Here is a 13,441-nt window from a genome sequence, read left to right as displayed (position 1 = left end):
GAGCTATGCTCATTTTCCACCAATAAGACACGGCCGTTCGCCCACTTCCATCTTTTTCACCAACAATTCTTTATTATTGTTGCTCTCAGGTTCTTTGTCAGTGGAATGGGTTTGGGTATGTGAGGTGAGGTGGGGGTTTGGATATTTAGTTCAGCAGCTATGAGCCTCACGGTCTTCAATTAGGGAGTCACATAGGCTGTGTTCTCTCTCTCTTTCCTTCTCTGTCTCTCTCTGTCTCTCTCTCTATCCTCCCTTTCCCTCCCTTCCCTTCCTCCTTCCCTTCCTCCTTTCCTTCCTCTCTCTACCTCCCTTCCCCTCCCCTCCCTCCTCTCTCTCTCTCTCTCTCTCTCTCTCTCTCTCTCTCTCTCTCTCTCTCTCTCTCTCTCTCTCTCTCTCTCTCTCTCTCTCTCTCTCTCTCTCTCTCTCTCTCTCTCTCTCTCTCTCTCTCTCTCTCTCTCTCTCTCTCTCTCTCTCTCTCTCTCTCTCTCTCTCTCTCTCTCTCTCTCTCTCTCTCTCTCTCTCTCTCTCTCAGCTGCTCTGTGGTCAGTGGTGTTTTGTGCAGCGAGAGACAATCTCATTATCCTCTAAATGGGGGACACAGAGTCTATCAGTGTCAAGTGGCAGTCATCAGATACGTAGGAATGGGGGCGTAGGTGGCCCCTCGCACTGATAACCTCTCTCTCTCTCTCTCTCTCTCTCTACAAGACAGGTCGAGGGTGAGGGCCTGATGCCTTATCAGCAGCCCTGTTCACTCCGTGTGAGGCTTATTAGGACTTGGGAGTGCATTAGGGCTAACGTGAGACCATATTATGAGACATTGGGACCGACACAGGGCTACTATTACTGCTCGTCATCTGTCATGTAATGTATAGGTCTAATATCTTACAACCAATAGGGAAACGTGAAGTAGTGGTGCACAGAACACTGTCGTGTGAAGCTTTATGACATTTCATTTACAGTGTTTTTAATGAGAGCGAATCATGAATACTGGAAGGAACTAATGAAGGTGTCCATTTCTTTACTTTGTCATGTTGTTCCTTGTGTGCAGCTACTTTCTAATTCATCCATTGGTTAATTCACTAAGGGCCCTTGTTGTCCCCTAAACAGTCTGTGGTCTGTGGCAGTGTAACGGCCCTTATTGTCCTCTAAACAGTCTGTGGTCTGTGGCAGTGTAACGGCCCTTATTGTCCTCTAAACAGTCTGTGGTCTGTGGCAGTGTAACGGCCTTTGTTGTCCCCTAAACAGTCTGTGGTCTGTGGCAGTGTAACGGCCCTTATTGTCCTCTAAACAGTCTGTGGTCTGTGGTGGTGACATGGCCCTTGTTGTTCCCGAAACAGTTTGCAGCCTGTGGCGGTGTCTCACTGTGACCTCCCTGTAATCACTATGCCCCCCCTGTAACCACGGTGTCCCTCCCTGTAATCACTATGGCCCCCCTGTAACCACGGTGTCCCTCCCTGTAATCACTATGCCCCCTTGCAATCACTGTGGTGCCCTGTAATCACTGTGCCCCCTCTTGTATTCACTGCAGTCACTGTGGCCCCTCCTGTATTCACTCTCCCCCCCTGTAATCACGGTGACCCCTCCTGTATTCACTCTCCCCCCTGTAATCACTGTGACCCCTCCTGCATTCACTCTCCCCCCTGTAATCACTGTGGCCCCTCCTGTATTCACTCTCCCCCTGTAATCACTGTGGCCCCTCCTGTATTCACTCTCCCCCTGTAAACACTGTGACCCCTCCTGTATTCACTCTCCCCCTGTAATCACTATAGTGCCCTGTAATCACTGTGGCCCCTCCTGTATTCACTCGTCCCCTGTAATCACTGTGGCCCCCCCTGTATTCACTCTCCCCATGTAATCACTGTGCCCCCCCCTGTATTCACTCTCCCCCTGTAATCACTGTGGTCCCCCCTGTATTCCCTCTCCCCCTGTAATCACTGTAGCCCCCCCTGTATTCACTCTCCCCCCTGTAGTCACTGTTACCCTCCTGTATTCACTCTCCCCCTGTAATCACTGTGACCCCTCCTGTATTCACTCTTCCCCCCAGTAGTCACTGTGGCTTTCCTGTGGCTAGGATACAGACAGACGTGCAATCCCAAATGGCACCACGTTCCCTACATGGTGAGCTACTTTGATTTGGGGTTTGGCTATTTAGTTCAGCAGCTATGAGCCTCACGGTCTTCTGTTAGGGAATCAAACAGGCTGTGTTCTTTCAAAACACCAGTCTCAACAACAGTCTCAACAACAGAGAGGAGGCGACTCCGGGATGCTGGCTTTCTAGGCAGAGTTGCAAAGAAAAAGCCCTATCTCAGACTGGCCAATAAAAAGAAAAGATTAAGATGGGCAAAAGAACACAGACACTGGACAGAGGAACTCTGCCTAGAAGGCCAGCACCCCGGAGTCGCCTCTTCACTGTTGACATTGAGACTGGTGTTTTGTGGGTACTATTTAATGAAGCTGCCAGTTGAGGACTTGTGAGGCATCTGTTTCTCAAACTAGACACTCTAATGTACTTGTTCTCTTGCTCAGTTGTGCACCGGGGCCTCCCACTTCTCTTTCTATTCTGGTTATAGACAGTTTGCGCTGTTCAGTGAAGGGAATAGTACACAGCGTTGTACGAGATTTTCAGTTTCTTGGCAATTTCTCGCATGGAATGGCCTTCATTTCTAAGAACAAGAATAGACTGACGAGTTTCAGAAGAAAGCCCTTTGTTTCTGGCCATTTTCAGCCTGTAATCGAACCCACAAATGCTGATGCTCCAGATACTCAACTAGTCTAAAGAAGGACAGTTTTTATTGCTTCTTTAATCAGAACAACAGTTGTCAGCTGTGCTAACATAATTGCAAAAGGGTTTTCTAATGATCAATTAGCCTTTTAAATTGATAAACTTGGATTAGCTAACACAACGTGCCATTGGAACACAGGAGTGATGGTTGCTGATAATGGGTCTCTGTACGCCTATGTAGATATTCCATAAAAAATCTACCGTTTCCAGCTACAATAGTCATTTACAACATTAACAATGTCTACACTGTATTTCTGATCAATTTGATGTTATTTTAATGGACAAAAAGAAATCAATTTTCTTTCAAAAACAAGGATTTCTAAGTGACCCCGAACTTTTGAACGGGAGTGTATATATATATTTATATCCCTCCCTCCCGCTCTCTTTACATATAGATATATCTCTCTCCCTCCCTCTCTCTCTCTCTCTATATATATATATATATACACTGCTCAAAAAAATAAAGGGAACACTTAAACAACACAATGTAACTCCAAGTCAATCGCACTTCTGTGAAATCAAACTGTCCACTTAGGAAGCAACACTGATTGACAATACATTTCACATGCTGCTGTGCAAATGGAATAGACAAAAGGTGGAAATTATAGGCAATTAGCAAGACACCCCCAATAAAGGAGTGGTTCTGCAGGTGGTGACCACAGACCACTTCTCAGTTCCTATGCTTCCTGGCTGATGTTTTGGTCACTTTTGAATGCTGGCGGTGCTTTCACTCTAGTGGTAGCATGAGACGGAGTCTACAACCCACACAAGTGGCTCAGGTAGTGCAGCTCATCCAGGATGGCACATCAGTGCGAGCTGTGGCAAGAAGGTTTGCTGTGTCTGTCAGCGTAGTGTCCAGAGCATGGAGGCGCTACCAGGAGACAGGCCAGTACATCAGGAGACGTGGAGGAGGCCGTAGGAGGGCAACAACCCAGCAGCAGGACCGCTACCTCCGCCTTTGTGCAAGGAGGAGCAGGTGGAGCACTGCCAGAGCCCTGCAAAATGACCTCCAGCAGGCCACAAATGTGCATGTGTCTGCTCAAACGGTCAGAAACAGACTCCATGAGGGTGGTATGAGGGCCCGACGTCCACAGGTGGGGGTTGTGCTTACAGCCCAACACCGTGCAGGACGTTTGGCATTTGCCAGAGAACACCAAGATTGGCAAATTCGCCACTGGCGCCCTGTGCTCTTCACAGATAATGGGTTCACACTGAGCACATGAGCACATGTGACAGACATGACAGAGTCTGGAGACGCCGTGGAGAACGTTCTGCTGCCTGCAACATCCTCCAGCATGACCGGTTTGGCGGTGGGTCAGTCATGGTGTGGGGTGGCATTTCTTTGGGGGGCCGCACAGCCCTCCATGTGCTCGCCAGAGGTAGCCTGACTGCCATTAGGTACCGAGATGAGATCCTCAGACCCCTTGTGAGACCATATGCTGGTGCGGTTGGCCCTGGGTTCCTCCTAATGCAAGACAATGCTAGACTTCATGTGGCTGGAGTGTGTCAGCAGTTTCTGCAAGAGGAAGGCATTGATGCTATGGACTGGCCCGCCCGTTCCCCAGACCTGAATCCAATTGAGCACATCTGGGACATCATGTCTCGCTCCATCCACCAACGCCACGTTGCACCACAGACTGTCCAGGAGTTGGCGGATGCTTTAGTCCAGGTCTGGGAGGAGATCCCTCAGGAGACCATCCGCCACCTCAGCAGGAGCATGCCCAGGCGTTGTAGGGAGGTCATACAGGCACGTGGAGGCCACACACACTACTGAGCCTCATTTTGACTTGTTTTAAGGACATTACATCAAAGTTGGATCAGCCTGTAGTGTGGTTTTCCACTTTAATTTTGAGTGTGACTCCAAATCCAGACCTCCATGGGTTGATAAATTTGATTTCCAATGATCATTTTTGTGTGATTTTGTTGTCAGCACATTCAACTATGTAAAGAAAAAAGTATTTAATAAGAATATTTCCTTCATTCAGATCTAGGATGTGTTATTTTAGTGTTCCCTTTATTTTTTTGAGCAGTGTATATATAAACTCAGCAAAAAAAGAAAAGTCCTCTCACTGTCAACTGCGTTTATTTTCAGCAAACTTAACATGTGTAAATATTTGTATGAACATAACAAGATTCAACAACTGAGACATAAACTGAAGTTCCACAGACATGGGACTAACATAAATGGAGTAATGTGTCCCTGAACAAAGGGGGGGGGGGGGGTCAAAATCAAAAGTAACAGTCAGTATCTGGTGTGGCCACCAGCTGCATCAAGTACTGCAGTGCATCTCCTCCTCATGGACTGCACCAGATTTGCCCGTTCTTGCTGTGAGATGTTACTCCACTCTTCCACCAAGGCACCTGCAAGTTCCCGGACATTTCTGGGGGGAATGGCCCTAGTCCTCACCCTCCGATCCAACAGGTCCCAGACGTGCTCAATGGGATTGAGACTGGCCTTGGCAGAACACTGACATTCCTGTCTTGCAGGAAATCACGCACAGAACGAGCAGTATTGCTGGTGGTATTGTCATGCTGGAGGGTCATGTCAGGATGAGCCTGCAGGAAGGGTACCACATGAGGGAGAAGGATGTCTTCCCTGTAACACACATCGTTGAGATTGCCTGCAGTGACAACAAGCTCAGTCCGATGATGATGTGACACACCGCCCCAGACCATGACGGACCCTCCACCTCCAAATCGGTCCCGCTCCAGAGTACAGGCCTCGGTGTAACGCTCATTCCTTTGACGCTAAATCCGAATCCGACCATCACCCCTGGTGAGACAAAACCGCGACTTGTCAGTGAAGAGCACTTTTTGCCAGTCCTGTCTGGTCCAGCGATGGTGGGTTTGTGCCCATGGTCCAGCGATGGTGGGTTTGTGCCCATGTTGCCGGTGATGTCTGGTGAGGACCTGCCTTACTACAGGCCTACAGGCCTCAGTCCAGCCTCTCTCAGCCTATTGCGGACAGTCTGAGCACTGATGGAGGGATTGTGCATTCCTGGTGTAACTCGGGCAGTTGTTGTTGCCATCCTGTACCTGTCCTGCAGGTGTGATGTTCGGATGTACCGATCCTGTGCACGTGTTGTTACACATGGTCTGCCACTGCGAGGACGATCAGCTTTCTGTCCTGTCTCCCTGTAGCTCTGTCTTAGGCGTCTCACATTACGGACATTGCAATTTATTGCCCTGGCCACATCTGCAGTCCTCATGCCTCCTTGTAACATGCCTAAGGCACGTTTTGTTTTCAGTATAAAGGCCTCTTTTGTGTCCTAAATTTTCATAACTGTGACCTTAATTTCCTACCGTCTGTAAGCTGTTAGTGTCTTAACGACCGTTCCACAGGTGCATGTTCATTCATTGTTTATGGTTCATTGAACAGGCATGGGAAACAGTGTTTAAACCCTTTACAATGAAGATCTGTAAAGTTATTTGGATTTTTACGTATTATCTTTGAAAGACAGGGTCCTGAAAAAGAGACGTTTCTTTTTTTGCTGAGTTCATATATCTCTCTCTCCCTCCAGCTCTCTCTCTATATATATATATATATATATCTCCCTCCCTCCCATGCTCCAACCTCCCCCTCCCTCCCTCCAGATGGTGGAGGTGACACGGCCTGTCTGTCTGTGGAGGGAGGACATGGGGAGACATGCTCCATCAGACATACCTATTTTACTGCATGCACCCCTAACATCTGCATGTAAAACATCTGCATGTCTGCATGGACATGCCAGCCCAACATTAATCCCCACAGACAGACAAGAGGGTCACAGACTAAAAAATGTTGTATCCCAAATGGCATCCCTATTCCCTATATAGGGCAGTACTTTTGACCAGGCCCCTTGAGGTAGTTGTGCAGAATATAGGGAATAGGGCACCATTTGGAATGCATTCCATGACCACAACATGTAATCTGCCTTGACCTCTGAGCAATCCCTTATTGCCTTCACAGTGTTAGTTACTAATAGAAATATTGAACACCTACTGCAATACTGCCCTACCAGTAACTATCGAATTCAAACACATGGTGTGACATATTTGTCTTATACAGTTGAAGTCGGAAGTCTACATACACCTTAGCCAAATACATTTAAACGTTTTTCACAAATCCTGGCATTTAATCTGAGTAAAAATGCCCTGTCTTAGGTCAGTTAGGATCACCACTTTATTTTAAGAATATGAAATGTCTGAATAATAGTAGAGAGAAGGATTTATTTCATTTTTTATTTCTTTCATCACATTCCCAGTGGGTCAGAAGTTTACATACACTCAATTAGTATTTGGTAGCATTGCCTTTAAATTGTTTAACTTGAGTCAAACGTTTTGGGTAACCTTCCACAAGCTTCCCACAATAAGTTGGGTGAATTTTGTCCCATTCCTCCTGACAGAGCTGGTGTAACGGAGTCAGGTTTGTAGGCCTCCTCGCTCGCACACGCTTTTTCACTTCTGCCCACAAATTTTCTATAGGATTGAGGTCAGGGCTTTGTGATGGCCACTCCAATACCTTGACTTTGTTGTCCTTAAGCCATTTTTCCACAACTTTGGGAGTATGCTTGGGGTCATTGTCCATTTGGAAGACCCATTTGCGACCAAGCTTTAACTTCCTGACTGATGTTTGAGATGTTGCTTCAATATATCCACATAATTTTCCATCCTCATGATGCCATCTATTTTTTGAAGTGCACCAGTCCCTCCTGCACCAATGCACCCCCACAACATGATGCTGCCACCCCCGTGCTTCACAGTTAGGATGGTGTTCCTCAGCTTGCAAGCCTCCCCCTTTTTCCTCCAAACATAACGACGGTCATTATGGCCAAACAGTTATATTTTTGTTTCATCAGACCAGAGGACATTTCTCCAAAATGTACGATCTTTGTCCCCATGTGCAGTTGCAAACCGTAGTCTGGCTTTCTTGTGGCGGTTTTGGAGCAGTGGCTTGTTCCTTGCTGAGCGGCTTTTCATGTTATGTCGATATAGGACTCGTTTTACTGTGGATATAGATACTTTTTACCTGTTTCCTCCAGCATCGTCACAAGGTCATTTGCTGTTGTTCTGGGATTGATTTGCACTTTTCGCACCAAAGTACGTTCATCTCTAGGAGACATAGCGTGTCACCTTCCTGAGCGGTATCATGGCTGCATGGTCCCATGGTGTTTATACTTGCGTACTATTGTTTGTACAGATGAACGTCGTACCTTCAGGCATTTGGAAATTGCTCCCAAGGATGAACCAGACTTGTGGAGGTCTACAATTTATTTTCTGAGGTCTTGGCTGATTTCTTTTGATTTTCCCATGATGTCAAGCAAAGAGGCACTGAGTTTGAAGGTAGGCCTTGAAATACATCCACAGGTACACTTCAAATTGACTCAAATGATGTCAATTAGCCTATCAGAAGCTTCTATAGCCATGACATTTTCTGGAATTTTCCAAGTTGTTTAAAAGGCACAGTCAACTTAGTGTATGTAAACTTCTGACCCACTGGAATTGTGATACAGTGAATTATAAGTGAAATAAATAGTTCTTTAAACAATTATGTAAACAAAAATTACTTGTGTCATGCACAAAGTAGATGTCCTAACCGACTTGCCAAAACTATAGTTTGTTAACAAGACATTTGTGGAGTGGTTGAAAAACAAGTTTTAATGACTCCAACCTAAGTGTATGTAAACTTCCGACTTCAACTGTATTCACTGAATAATGTTAGAATATTGGAGAAGCTGTGTAGCAAGGTTGTCAAGGTTCAGATTGTAGCACATGACCCCAATGACGTGTGGACAGAAGGCTATCTGTACTTTTGTATCCAATTGTTATTGGGTGCAACACAGAGAGGGGACTGTTTTCAAAATGCAATTTGCATTTCATTTGTTACAGAAATCCAGAATGCACCCTGGAGGCTTTCATATTCTGATATTCATAATGAAACATGCTGAAACGCCATTAAAGCCTGCTATCATTATTTTATTGCCACGATAGTTTTCCTCCCTGGTGTGTGTGTGTGTGTGTGTGTGTGTGTGTGTGTGTGTGTGTGTGTGTGTGTGTGTGTGTGTGTGTGTGTGTGTGTGTGTGTGTGTGTGTGTGTGTGTGTGTGTGTGTGTGTGTGTGTGTGTGTGTGTGTGTGTGTGTGTGTGTGTGTGTGTGTGTGTGTGTGTGTGTTCATTCTAATGAACAATCAGCATGACTGTCTTTTAGCGGTTGCCATTCAAATGGCCTATACACCACCATGGAAGATGTCTGAATACAGTCATTTAGGTTGGTGTTTGTATAGACAGCACCAGGAGAGAACAGACATGCCTGCCTGTGACAGAGAGAGTATTGGTAGAGATAATAATAGACTACAAAGCAGAATATCAGAAATAGAAAGTGCCGGTCATGTTTAAAACATCTCGTCCAGTGCTGTATTCATCTGACATGTTTAGAGCTCTATCTTATCTCAGGGGATAATAATAACATGGCTCTGTGATGAACCTGTGGTTTAGTCTGTTAATTCAGATGGATAAGCAGCTTTTCCACTAAACTGCTTGCTTTGTCTCTTCTCCCCAGACTGTGAGGGACCTACCACCCTCCCTCCTTTTAAGATGAGATGCTACGAAAGGAGGACTGTGGCGCCACTCAGGTTCTCCCTAGCTCTCCAACAACAAAGCGCTCCAGTTTCGTCCTCAGGCACGACAACAGGGGAGGTGGTTCCACTCCCCCTTTCTCTCTCCCACACACACACATTCACACACACACACACACACACAACCAAATGCGCATACACATACACACTCATGCACACACACACACACAAACACAAACACACAACTGCAGTTGGTAGTGTTCACTCATTTTCACTCACCCTTCTCATTGCCGAGAGTCCCATTTTAAACATCACTTTCCATGGTCCAGACCTATTTAAACATATTGTTATCTTAGACAGGTTTATATTTACTGAAGCAAAGGTAGGTTTAGTGCCAGCACTGGCAAGTAGTTATCTGAAATCCATGGTTTAACAATAAACACCCCAATACGCACCCCAATAAACACCCCAATACGCACCCCAAATAAACACCCCAATAAATACCCCAAATAAACACCCAAATAAATACCCCAATACGCACCCCAAATAAACACCCCAATGCGCACCCCAAATAAACACCCAAATAAATACCCCAAATAAACACCCAAATAAACACCCAAATAAATACCCCAAATAAACACCCAAATAAACACCCCAATAAATATCCCAATAAACACCCCAATAAATATCCCAATAAACACCCCAATAAATATCCCAATAAACACCCCAACAAATATCCCAATAAATATCCCAATAAACACCCCAATAAATATCCCAATAAATATCCCAAAATATCCCAATAAATATCCCTAAATATCCCAATAAATATCCCAATAAACACCCCAATAAATATCCCAATAAACACCCCAATCAATATCCCAATAAACACCCAAATAAATATCCCAACAAATATCCCAATAAATACCCCAATAAACACCCCAATAAATATCCCAACAAATATCCCAATAAATATCCCAACAAATATCCGAAAAAATATCCCTAAATATCCCAATAAATATCCCAATAAACACCCCAATAAACACCCCAATAAATATCCCAATAAACACCCCAATAAATATCCCAACAAATATCCCAATAAATATCCCAATAAACACCCCAATAAATATCCCAATAAACACCCAAATAAATATCCCAACAAATATCCCAATAAATATCCCTAAATATCCCAATAAATATCCCAATAAACACCCCAATAAATATCCCAATAAATATCCCGATAAACACCCCAATAAATATCCCAATAAATATACCAATAAACACCCCAATAAATACCCCAATAAACACCCCAATAAATATCCCAACAAATATCCCAATAAATATCCCTAAATATCCCAATAAATATCCCAATAAACACCCCAATAAATATCCCAATAAATATCCCAATAAACACCCCAATAAATACCCCAATAAACACCCCAATAAATATCCCAACAAATATCCCAATAAATATCCCTAAATATCCCAATAAATATCCCAATAAACACCCCAATAAACACCCCAATAAACACCCAAATAAATATCCCAATAAATATCCCAATAAATATCCCAATAAATATCCCAATAAATATCCCAATAAACACCCCAATAAATACCCCAATAAACACCCCAATAAATTTCCCAACAAATATCCCAATAAATATCCCTAAATATCCCAAAAAATATCCCAAGAAACACCCCAATAAATACCCCAATAAACACCCCAATAAATATCCCAATAAATATCCCAATAAATATCCCAATAAACACCCCAATAAATACCCCAATAAACACCCAAATAAACACCCCAATAAACACCCCAATAAACACCCAAATAAATATCCCAATAAATATCCCAATAAATATCCCAATAAACACCCAAATAAATATCCCAATAAATATCCCAATAAATATCCCAGTAAACACCCCAATAAATATCCCAGTAAACACCCCAATAAACACCCCAATAAACACCCCAATAAATATCCCGATAAATATCCCGATAAATATCCCAATAAATATCCCAATAAACACCCCAATAAATACCCCAATAAACACCCCAATAAACACCCAAATAAATATCCCAATAAATATCCCAATAAACACCCAAATAAATATCCCAATAAATATCCCAATAAATATCCCAATAAATATCCCAGTAAAGACCCCAATAAATATCCCAGTAAACACCCCAATAAACACCCCAATAAACACCCCAATAAACACCCCAATAAATATCCCAATAAATATCCCAATAAACACCCCAATAAATACCCCAATAAACACCCCAATAAACACCCCAATAAACACCCCAATAAATATCCCAATAAATATCCCAATAAATATCCCAATAAACACCCCAATAAATACCCCAATAAACACCCCAATAAATATCCCAACAAATATCCCAATAAATATCCCTAAATATCCCAATAAATACCCCAATAAACACCCCAATAAACACCCCAATAAACACCCAAATAAATATCCCAACAAATATCCCAATAAACACCCAAATAAATATCCCAATAAATATCCCAATAAACACCCAAATAAATATCCCAATAAATATCCCAATAAATATCCCAATAAATATCCCAGTAAAGACCCCAATAAATATCCCAGTAAACACCCCAATAAACACCCCAATAAACACCCCAATAAATATCCCAATAAATATCCCAATAAACACCCCAATAAATACCCCAATAAACACCCCAATAAACACCCCAATAAACACCCCAATAAACACCCCAATAAATATCCCAATAAATATCCCAATAAATATCCCAATAAACACCCCAATAAATACCCCAATAAACACCCCAATAAATATCCCAACAAATATCCCAATAAATATCCCTAAATATCCCAATAAATACCCCAATAAACACCCCAATAAACACCCCAATAAACACCCAAATAAATATCCCAACAAATATCCCAATAAATATCCCAATATATATCCCAATAAATATCCCAATAAATACCCAAATAAATATCCCAACAAATATCCCAATAAATATCCCAATAAATATCCCAATATATATCCCAATAAATACCCCAATAAATATCCCAATAAATATCCCAATAAACACCCCAATAAATATCCCAATAAGCATATTCAGTGCTGTAATTGTTTAAATTGACTAAGTCTGTCTAAACACAATGTCCTATGAGGCCAGTGCAGGTTGAACGACAGCAGCTGGTTTCAGCACAGACACATTGCATGACTTCCAAAAGGCTGAAATACATCTAGACATGAAAGCAGCCAGGCAGCAGACACAGCAGACAGCTTGTTTCTTAAAGCCTGTCCAAATGGCTGCGTGGTGGGGGGTGGGGTGGGGGGGGGTTGCTCACCATCCCTCCATCTATCCCTCCATTCCTCCATCCCTCCATTCCTCCGTCCCTCCAAGTCCTTGCTGTTGGTACGTTATGTCCTCTGTCCCTCCACTGAGAGAGAAAGGGGTGCCTGCTTGTTTGTTTTGCGCTGTTTGTGTGTCTTTCAACACAGACACCCCTGGTGGGGGCTGGAGGGGGGAACGTAAACCCCCCAGCAGACTGACAAAGGGCTAATTACAGAATAATAAACAGAGGGGGACACATGTGGCAGATTGCTGGCCCCTCTTCTATATCCCAGACCCCCTGTTAATTTCAGAGGCATGTGTGTGTGTGTGAAGGGCGACACAGCACCGATCCCCAACGGTACCCCCACCACCTCTCCCACCTACCCCTACCCAACTGGTGCAGGTGCTGGGGAGGCGGGGAGACAATTTCCAGCAGATGATCCACAGTCACAAAGCCTGTGGCCCCCTTGGTCCATCAATACAGGGTGGAGTAGGTGGGAGGGGAGTCTGTAATTGACCATGGGGCTCACCACTATCTATCAGTCCTCACAGGCAGCAGCCTGGCTGCCGTGCGGAGCAGGTGCGAACGCTGTGGACACCATTGGAGCCTGACGGCGGGGGGTGATGGTGCTCGGGGAGACCCCACATGCCCGGCACTTCCCAACACTTTCCCAATTTGACGTAATTAGCTCCCATACCGGCTTGAACCTGTGATCCAGGGAATGGGGGGCGGGGGGGCCATCCTGGGGTGGCCCCTCTGGT

This window comes from Salvelinus alpinus, chromosome 26, assembly GCF_045679555.1.
Source record: "Salvelinus alpinus chromosome 26, SLU_Salpinus.1, whole genome shotgun sequence".
Lineage (NCBI taxonomy): Eukaryota > Metazoa > Chordata > Actinopteri > Salmoniformes > Salmonidae > Salvelinus > Salvelinus alpinus.
The sequence above is the reverse complement of the archived record's forward strand: the minus strand, read 5'-3'. Positions refer to the sequence as shown.